The sequence below is a fragment of the Notamacropus eugenii genome, chromosome 5 (assembly GCF_028372415.1).
Source record: "Notamacropus eugenii isolate mMacEug1 chromosome 5, mMacEug1.pri_v2, whole genome shotgun sequence".
NCBI lineage: Eukaryota > Metazoa > Chordata > Mammalia > Diprotodontia > Macropodidae > Notamacropus > Notamacropus eugenii.
Window position 1 is genome coordinate 297,304,139 of NC_092876.1, and position 11,234 is coordinate 297,315,372.

The window sequence follows — 11,234 nt, forward strand, 5'->3', positions numbered from 1 at the left end:
CTGACACCTGGTCACACTGAAGGTGCCACTTTCTGGTGCCTTCTAATCCTTCCTTTTAGAGGCTCTTGCCAGCTGTTTCTCTCTCTTCTCCTCACACACCTCATTCTTCTCATACTTTGCTCCATATTTCTGCATCAGTTATTTTCCTTCAATTCAGCAAGCACTTATTCAGTGCCTCCTGTCTGCAGGGCACAATCCTAGGTGCTGGGAATACAATGACAAAAAAATCCCTGCCCTCAAAGAGTTGCTATTTGACTAGACAATAAAAAGAGTGAGAGTAGAGAAAAGTAGAGCATGTGCCCAAATAAGTAGAAGTGGGGAAACTGAGAGAAGGATCATGAGGAGGAGACCTCAACTAAACTTTAAATGAAGATGAAAGTTCCAAGAATTGAAAGTGAAGAGGAAGTGCATTCCAAGCATGTGGGTATACAGCCCATGCAAAGCACAAAAACAGAAAATGGTATATGAGTTCTGGGACTTCAGGATGGCTAAAATGTATAGAGAGAATAATATGAGGTAAGGCTAGAAATGTAAGTCCTTTTTTACTTACTTTTTATCTTCTTCCAAATCACCCACTGCAGGTAGACCCAGATCCCTGCTTGCATCCAGACATGATCCAAGAGAGGTTGTGCAGTAGGGTCATTGGACTTGGAGACAAATCCACCTTGTACATTTAGTACCTCTGTGACACTGGGCAAGTCATTCAACCTCTCTGATCCTCAGTTTCCCAATCTGTAAAATGAACAGGTTAGACTTAGTGACTTTTAGTCCAATGGTAAGTCTATGATCCAATGAACTTTAGCCTTTCTGCACAGTCACTGGTCCATGTGGCAGAATGCTCCTGATTATAGCCTGCTGAGGGCATCAACACCAACAGGATATGGCCATTTTTTGAAGTCATTCTGAGTACGTAGCTACCATCTCCCTTGGTTTCACTCCTTCTTTTCCAACCCTTCCCAGACCAAAGACTACCCTGGGGATACTAAACACGTGCCCAAATACCAACGTAGGTAGTCAGACCCTGAACTATGTCTCAGGAGTTTATGATCCCTTGATTTTTAAACCAGAATTCAACCAGCCTCAGTCCAGTCACTTTGAATATTCGTTCACACAACAAAGCCGAAAGTTGAAAGATAGTAATCAGTGCTGGTGAAACAGCAAAATGGAGGGGTGGAGGAGGAGGGAAGCTTTTTTATCTTAAATTGTTTCCTATAAAACAAACAGATTTGAAAGTAAAAGGTGTTATCTTCTTGTCAGTGACAAAAATCTCACTATGTATATATGAGGGAAATTATTTTCTTGCCACTGACAAAAATCTTTATAAGTGTGAGGTGACATTTCACTTGATTCACAGGGAAGGAAGATTGGGTCAGATTAAAGCAGTGCATATATCGATGCATTATTAAAACATATTTGCATACAGCACAAACAAAACTCACCATCATCCCAAAGTTGAGATGGTCTAGTTTGTCTAAACACAAGTGTTCAGGCTATGTATTCTGTGTCTTTGCTGTTTTATCTGAATCAACTAGTCTATCCGGTAGAATAATCAATTTAGCTAGTGTGTTATATCACAAAAACACTTAACTTGTTTTTGTATTATATAGCCAAAGTATTGGGTTACCTAATAATTCATTCTGTACACTACCAAAACTGTGGCATCTTCTTACCCATCAAACCCTCAGGTGACCTCTACATATCACAGGCCTGCTACTACCCGCTTTGTTTCTACACCTTCCCTAATATCCTACTCTGTCCACTGCCTAGTCCCAATCACTGTTTTCCTTGATTTCTATCATCTCACTGCACAAGAAAGAGGCTGAAGAAATGCCTTATTAAGCACCAAAACCCAAAAGTCAGTGATCTTGGCAAAAGGGTGCCTTGCAATCCACTTAACAGTCTTCTAAAGTGAGGTTTCAGAGGGAGGGCAGACACATGGCTGCCACTGCACTATCTGTTCCATCTGCACCACTGATGGAGAGCCAAATGGGCTAATTAGTCTCTGGAACTAATAAAGCACAAGAAACAGTTAACACCCTCCTCTCTAAGACTAAACCTATGAAAAGTAAGACCACATTAAGGGCCAGAGAGAATTGACTGCCTAAAAGGGTTAAAAATGCCATTAAAGGGATGCTTAATGTGCTGTCATTTCAATGTTGTCAAGCTGAAATACACGTTGCCTGGCATCCGATGTCAGCTTATGTGACCAGCTTAAACAAGAGCCGCAAACAAGCTGTGAAACGCAGACGCAAATGAGAGCTTAGCAGCCACGAAACAAATGCTTTAAAATTCAGCACAAGAGTTCTGCTCCAGGATGTTCATGGGTATCTCAGGCTCTTACAGAGTGGGGCTCCCGGTTAATCTCACTACATCATTTCTTATCCTTCTCAAAGTGTCAACTATAAAAGAGATGGGTCTGATTGAGAAGTTCCACGTAATGCTGGACTTTAGCGTAGCCCAGATTGCATCAGAGAGATGGGAAGAGGGGAGTGAAAGAGAACAAAGAAATAAGATAAAAAGGAAGTAGAATGAAGAAAGAGATACTGCAGTAAGGAGAGATAAATGCTATTCCAAAGCCAAATCATGTTAGAGGAAGAGGTAAAGTCAAAGAATAAACCCAAATGTAGATATCCTGAAGAGACAACAAGTCATAGACTGCTACAAACAAAGGGATGCAATAAACTGTGGCGTCATTTAGAGAAGGGGAAATAAGGAACATGTATTAATCAATCAAAAAATATGTATTAAGTGTCTACTATGTGCCAAGTATTGTGCTAAGCATTAGTGATGTAAAAAGAAGCAAAAGATACTCCCTGTCCTCAAGGAGCTAACCGTCTAATGGAGAGATTAGTAATGGAGGCATTCATTCAAAAAGCACTAAAATGCCTACATGTATAGAGACATATATGTATACAATAATAGTCAATGAATTTCTCTTAGAGTGTTAGAACAATTGTTATCAAAAATCTTTTTCACCAAACAGTTCAAATCTGAATTCTATCACCCCCTCAAAAACAAAAAGTGGGACAAGCGAGGAGAAAGTTTTGAGTTTGTTTTATGACATGTATTTGCTGCCTGAAGATAGCCCAGAACACCACTGACAGATAATGGACCATATTTCACATCTGAGAAATGTGTCTTATTTTTAAAACTGAGAGCAGGGTAACTCATTAGATTCGCTTTCTCTTTCCACAGAATGGCAGGGCAATTTTCATCATACCTGTTTCCCTTTGTTTTCCTCATTTTTCCATTTTCCTACTTCCTTTCTATTTATCTCCATTCTGATTTTTGGTGGTGGTGGTGGTGGTAGTTTTTTCTTTTTAACTTACAAACTCATTTAGTTGTCTTCCCAACTCATTAATGTTCCCTGACTCAAAGGTCCTTAATAATAACATTGCATATGTTTACTCCTCCTGATAGCAAGTAATTTTATTGAAATTCTTTTTGTCTCCTCATTTCCAAGTAACCTCTCATTTTCATGCCCGTAACACTGTCCCCCCAAAAGTAGCATTTTTAGCATTACTCCTGTTCATTATAAATAGTGGGGCTCATATTAAGGATTCGTAACACGCAAAAGCAGGTACAGTGACTGCACCCCTGGGAAAGCATGTTGCCCTAATGCAGATGATTTGCATTTACTATGCATAATGTTCTCTACATATAATAGTTTCCATGTTCTTTTTCAATGGTAAGGAGGTGCATTAAATCATCCTATATATTATATTCACCATTCTTTATCAGACTGACCCCAAGCCAGTCTCTATAAAATGGCCAGTATTCCAGAGGTGATCCAGATTCACAGATGTGACACCAACCCGTTTTTCAGCAGTATCAAAAACATAAAGTTAGCATGGGCCCTTTACATATTTCTCAGGCTTACTTCTCAGTCCCATCCACCACCCTTCCCTTTCTCTATTAACTTTTGTTTCACCCACTTAATCCAATTCAACAAATATTTTTTAAAACAAAATGATCCTTACTTTAAAAGAGTTTACATTCCACTGGGTTGTGTGTGCATGTGTGTGTATGAATATATGTATGTATGTGTGTGTACATTTTTCTGTTCATTTCAGTCATATCTGACTCTTCAGGACTCCATTTGGGATTTTCTTGGCAAAGTTATTGTAGTGGTTTGCCATTTCCTTCTCCAACTCATCTTATAGATGAGGAAACTGAGGCAAACAGAGTTAAGTGACTTGTCCAGGGTCACAAAGCTAGTAAGTGTCTGAGGTCATATTGAACTAAAGAAGATGAGTCTTCCTAACTCACTCAAGGCCTGGAAGTCTATTGGCCTGTGCCACCTAGCTACCAAAGTAATTACATATAAAATATATTACACAAGGTGGGAGTGTGGGACAGAAATACTGGAGCCCTACAAAAATAATTCATTTAAATATTATCCTGATGGACAAAACTAAGTAGTAAAGACTGAATACATAATGACATACCATAAAAGAGGATAAACCATTGGCTTTCCTAGAGAATAACTTGAGGATGGATACAAAACCCCTAAGCTCTGTTGTTTGCTTATAGCTACATTAGTAGGCTAATCTTGACTCTGAAACTTATCTCATGTGACCGTAAATAAATGCTTTTGTCTCTCTGAGCTTCAGTCTCCTTATCTATGTGGAATGATGATTTTTTTGTACCATTTACCCCACCTTGTAGTCAAATCATTTTATAGTAATTTATAAGACTTGGAGCTGGTAGGGACCTTAGAGGTCATCCATTATACTAGATTAGGAAACTGAGTCTTGAAGATATTTATTTTCTTGCCCAAGACCATACAGGAATTTAGCAGTAAAGCTAGGATCATAAGTTAGATCTTATGGATCCCATTCAAGTGCTTTTCACAATAATCCATAGAGCTTCCCTATATAATCAAGTAATGAAAATACAAATAAAGTTAATATTATTGAAGTTCAGACTCTTAAGAGAAGACAAAAGTGAGGTGTGGTCTGCTAGAGGGAATGGGGGCGGGGGGAATTGACCTCAAATGACTGATACAGAAACAAATATCCACTAAATGATGGCTCGATACAGTGATGACACTAACATGTATTCCCCAAGGAGGTCAAAGACAGAAATAAAAGTCCCACATATACCAAAAACTGGAAACAAAAGGGTCACCCATGAATTAGTGAATGACTAAACAAATTGTGGCATAGGAATGCAGTGGAATTTTATTGTACCATAAGTAACCCCATGAATAAGAATTTAGAGAAAACTAGAAAGACACATAAACTAAAAGTAATGAAAGAAGAACGAGAACAGAAATAGCTATAATATATAAACAAATGACACCTAATGGTAGTTGAATATAAATTAATTACAATAACCAACCTTAATCCTATAAAATAGGTGATGAGACACATCCCTCTTTCAAGTAGAAAAAATGGGGGTACAATATGGGGGACAAGGTGGTAATCAGCCAGGGTTTCTTTTTAATCTACTTTTCTTTCAGAGGGATTGGGGGCAGGGGGAGACAGTTATCATGAACGTTAATGGTGAAAAAAACATGTTAATAAAAACATGACCACCATGAAGTAGGAGAAGGAGAAGCATGTGTTGGGAGAGGGTACCTGGGAGGAAGTAATAGCAGAGTAACTACAATCACAGATGGGATAATGTGGAATCACCAATAGGAAATTGAAATTAGAGTTGGGACGATCCAGTTTCCTATTTGAGCTTGGCCACTTACTTTCTGTGTGACTTTGGGTGAAGAACAATCACCCTGCGTCTCCTTTTCCTCACCTGTAAAATGAAGAGGTAGAACTTGATATGTTCTAAGTTTCGGACTCTAAAACTATGATTACATGGTGGGGGGATAAACCTAAACAATGACTCTTCCCTATGTCTATCAATTTAATTTGTCTTTAGAGATGCTTCCTGAGTTTAACCAATCCAAGCAAAGCACCAGTCACCGTTGTTCATCCTTTACAAGTTTTCTATCTCTATTTCCCCATCAATTTTTAATTATCATTCTCACAAACAAAACACTATTTCTGAACTCCAAAATAAACAAAAAGGAACCAACTCTGTTCTTTAGGGGTGACTTTTTTTGATAGAACAACAGGATGACATTTCTTTGAGGAATTTACCATCTTCCCCCAAGCCAAGCTGCACGGTGAAGTCATGTTCAGCAGGTAAGGTCACAGAGATGTTTTTGTCCTAGAAGCATGCTGAGTCTTTTGGATTTACTAAAGAAGGACCTCATGGCCTCTAGATAATAAAATACCATAGTTTGCTTCCATGTCACCCCACCTTTCAGCTTTTCATATATGTCTCAAAGGTATTTGTTCAAGAGTGAAAGTTTTCATATGAAGCTAAACAATTTCTGTGCGAATTAGGGGAAATGGGGCCACACTACTGAAATGCATGGTTGTCCATCTCTCTTCACCCCTGCATTCTTCCTCACTCTTATTTTTCAGAGCAGACATAGGAAGGAAGAATGGTAAGAGATAAAAGAAGGTGGGAAAGGGGGCAAAGGAGAAAGGTGACAAATCCAGACCAGGTTATTTAAATACTATAGGATGTCTGTCACTGCCCCAGATAGTGGGGGTATCAGAAATAGTTCTTCACAAAGTACTTTATGACCTGGCCCCAGTCTACCTTTCTAGGCTATGATACATTTCTCCCCTTCACACATTCTAAAATATAGCCATATTGGTCTTCTTCTTTTTCCTTCGATGTAATATTCTATCTCTCTTCTCTATACTTTTGCCTAGGATGCCAGGTTCCTCAACCCTTACCTCTCTCTCTTAGAATATCTAGCTTCCTTCAGAGCTCAGTTGCAGATCCATTTATTTCCTTCATGAAATCTTTCCTGATTCTCCCCAGCTTCCAAGAGCAACCACCATATTCAAAAGAATATGACCATGTACTTACACACACATACACATATGTACATGTGCATATATTACATGTGTGTGCTACGTACATGTAATTGATATAAATACATGTATGTAATATGTTACATATATGCAATTACTAAATAGTAACTCTTTCTCTTTTACCCAGGAACCCTGAGGGTCTTCCCCTCCCAGTTTGATTTTTTTTTAAGGGACCATCCCTTGAGTAACTACTTTAAATGGCCCATTCACTGAATGGGTATATCTCACTAAGAGTGAGAATCTGAAAAGACCTTATCTTAAAATGGCCAAGGTCCCACATTGTATCTCCAGTTGTCCTGATGAATATCAGGCCACTAGACCCAGATGGCTCTGAAGAAGAAAGTGACGTTGGTAACCTTGCGCAGCCCTCCCTCATTCAAATCAAAGTCAATTGCAAGTCATGTCATGGTCCTCCTCTTCGAGAATGAAGGACAAACACATTATATGTATATATGTTGCATACACACATATATATGTATGCATGTATGTATATGTATGTATGTATGTGTGTGTGTATATATAGCATGTATATATAGATTGTATTATATGCACACATATATGTATTGTGTATGCATATGTGTATATGTACACATATAATTTTTAAATTCACTTGTTATTTCGTCTTAGGAGAATGTAAGATCCGTGAGGGAAAAGACTAATTCATTTTTGTCTTCTTTATATCTAGTGCCTTGTACAATAATTGGCATAGACTACGTGGTTAATAAATGCTTGGGGAGTAAGTGATTGATTGACTGGTTATTAATAGAGCCATAATCAGGAATATTTGTCTATACCCATCCAGTGTGATAAATGGCAGAACCATACCAGAATCAGTCTGGGAGATGATTGAGAGAGAATTGCATCATTATAGATAGCCTTTTATGGTTTGGACTGGCCCTATTACCCATGGAAATGCTATAAATATACTCTTAAAATCCAAACATCCCCTGAGCAGTTGCCTCTTGCAGCCACCAACAAAAGATCCAATAATCATTTTTAGAAACTCTTATAGCATCATACAAGTATTCATCTAGAAGATCCCTTCTTATGATCTTCTGTTTCTCATCTAATAGTTAAGTTAGTCAACAGGGTGGTCCATTAAAAATGTGCCTCATTAACATGGCAGGGGATGAAGCTGGCCAGTCTTGAAAGGGTCACCCTATAGGAAAACTGCTTGACAGTATTAAGTCTGAGAGGGAAGTTTAGCTTTAACTTTCAATTTCCTTTTCTGGCAGATTTGTAATATAATTTTAATATAGCCTTTTGCAGTTTCATATTTCTCTAGGAATAAAACTAGATCTGTGGTGATATTTCCCCCCCTCTTCGCTACAACATCCCTAGCTTTGGGGTCTAATTCATTAAAATCTCTCCGTCTATGGACTTTTTTGATGAGCTCCTTGAATTATTTATCCTGGGTTAACTCAGGCAAGCTATGATCGGCTTTTCTTGAGTTTCTCTGCAGGCCTAGCCATCATGCTGACACCCAGCTTCAGCAAATGTTTTATTCTCACAGAAGTGATGTTTCCATCCAGGCCCCAGATTTTAAGAAGAGAAAAGGAAAAGTGGTTCTTCAAGGCTGAACAGAATTCACCCCTCCCCTCTCCTTGGGAAAAGGAGTGTCAGGTTTTATGGCTTCAGAAGGAGCCTCTGTGGAGAGCATGCCTCAAACAGAGTCACTGAATGAGATAAACTGAATACAGATAACCCTTTCACTTGGGATCTACTGCTCCACACTGTTTTCCTACTTTATCACCTTTTCTTTCTATCTCCTCCCCGTCCTCTTCCTCTTCCTTCTTCCTCTCTCTGTGTCACTTTCTCTATGTCATTTCTCTGTATTCTTGTGTGTTTCTCCCTTTCTTTCTCTTTCCTCCCCAGCTCCTTTTCCCATCCTGCCCCCAAGACATTGGTTAACATCTGAGTTCTTCTATTTATTACCTGTATGATCTTGGAAAATCGCGAAGAGTTATTGAACTTCCTATACCCTTTGACCCAACAATAACATTACAAGGTCTATTTCCAAAGGAAAAGAAACTATGTGTTCTAAAATGTTTATAGCAACTCTCTGTGGTAGTAAAGAACTAGAAACTCTGGGGATGTCCATCAGTTGGAGAATGGCTGAACAAGCTGTGGAACACGGTGTTGTGATAGAATACTACTGCACTATAAGACATTATGACCTCAATGATCTTAGAAAAACATGCATAGACTTGCATGAAATACTGAAGAGTAAAATGTGCAGAACTAAGAAAATGTACACAGTAATAGCAATATTGTTTTAAGAACAACTTTGAGCAAATAAGTCATTTGGACTTATTATGCATACCCAAAGGACATATGAAGAAAGATGCCAACTGCCTCCAGGGAAAAAAACTGATAAATAGATGTATAGAATGATTATATGTGTGTGTGTATGTATATGTGTGTGTATATACATATGTGTGTATATCTATTTTATCTATTTATCCCGTGTATATACATATATTTTTGTATACATATGTATATGTATATATACATATATTTATGTATACATATACATATATATGTATACATATTTGTATCCAATGGTAACCAGCTCTTGAGTAGGGAGTTCTAGGGAGGAAAGGGAAAAAAGGAAAATATTTATATGATAATTTTATTATCTATTTTAAAGGAATAGGAAATTACACATAATAGATTTGCAGTTTCAAAAAATCACAACTACTCTGGCTCTTATTTTCCTCATCTGCAGAATAATAATAGTTGGCATTTACAGAGTACTTTAAGTTTTGCAAAGCACTTTACATATGCTATTTCATTTCATCTTCACAATAACTCTGAGAGATAGGTGCCATTCAGGTGGAGTTAGAACTTTAATTTTCTGATCTTATGACCTATAGGCCTCAGGGCTATCTTTCCAAAGGCAAGCTGATATCAGTAATAACCATATATGCTCCAAATGCCTTAGCATCCAAATTCATAAAAGAAACATTATCTGAGCTTCAAGAAGACAGACATTAACATAATAGTAACAGGAGACTTCAATATCTTTCGGTTTTGTTTATTGGATGCTAACAGAAAGATAAACAAAAGGGAAAATATGAAATTGAAAAAATTTCTGGAGAAACTAGAATAAAAAAACTTATGGTATCTTCTAAAAGGGACAGTAAACATACATACATGCACATACACATACACACATATACACACACACTTTTCTGCACTACACTACAAAAGTCGGGCATGTTCTAGGGCACAGAAATATTGCAAAGAAGGCTGAATAGTCAGCATATCTTTTTTATATCATAAGGAAAGAACAGAAATTGGTTCCAGGACCACAAACAAAAGATACAGGTCCAAATGGATACATAACAATGAAATTTTAAATAATGAGCGGGTCAAAGAACAAATCATAGAAACAATTAGTAACTGTGTAAAAAGAAATGATGATGAAACAATGTATCACAATTTCTAGGATGTAACTAAAGCAATCCTCGGGAGGAAAATCATATCCTTACAATCATATGACATACAAAATGAGAAGATTAATGGACTGATATACTTTTTTTAAATCAACAAACATAAAATCAATAAATAAATAAACCTAACGTAAGCACAAAAGGGGAGATATTAAAAATAAGTAAATAGATATATTGGAAACAAAAAAACATAGAAATGATAAATAAAATCAAAAGCTAGTTCTTTCAAAAGACTAACAAAAGTGATCAACCCTTAACTAATCTGCTTCAAGAGAGCAGAAAATAAAATTTAAAAAATAGCAAAGGAGTAAGGTTAAATCTCAGCAAAGCAGAAGAAAATAAAAGATAATAATAAGAACATATTATGCACAATTATATGCTAACAAAACCAAAAACACAAAGGACATAGAGGACTAACTTCAAAAATAAACAACATCCAACCTGTCAGATCAGATAGAGATCTTAAATAAACTAACCTCAGAAAAGGAAATAGACTGAGCTGAAAAGGAACTACCAAGGGAAAAAAACTCCTGGATCTGATGGATTCACAGAAGAATTCCATCACAATTCTAAGGAACAGTTAGTCCCATACTATACAAATTATTCTCAAAAATTGAGAAAGGAAGCACACTACCAAGCACCTTTTATGAAACAATTGTAGTTTAATACCTAAAACAGGGAAAGATAAAACTCAGAAAGAAAACTATACACCAATGTCTTTAATTAATGAGATTCAAAATTTTTAAACAAGATACTATCGAACAGACTATAGCAATTTAACCAGGAACTCACTCATTATAATCAAGTAGAGTTTATACCAAGGATGGTTCAACATTAAGATAACAATCAACATAAACTTATTAAAAGCCAAAGCATCCAAAACCAT

The 11,234-nt window shown here is 37.1% G+C and overlaps 1 long non-coding RNA gene across 9 annotated transcripts in view; it reads right to left on the minus strand.

Moving 5' to 3' along the window:
- LOC140506244 (uncharacterized) overlaps positions 1-11,234 on the minus strand; it is a 444,115-nt gene that overhangs the window by 208,880 nt on the left and 224,001 nt on the right. For all 9 annotated transcript variants that reach the window (XR_011967829.1, XR_011967830.1, XR_011967833.1 and 6 more), the window contains one exon: positions 551-732. This is a non-coding gene — a long non-coding RNA (uncharacterized lncRNA). The remainder of the gene's footprint in view (positions 1-550; positions 733-11,234) is intronic.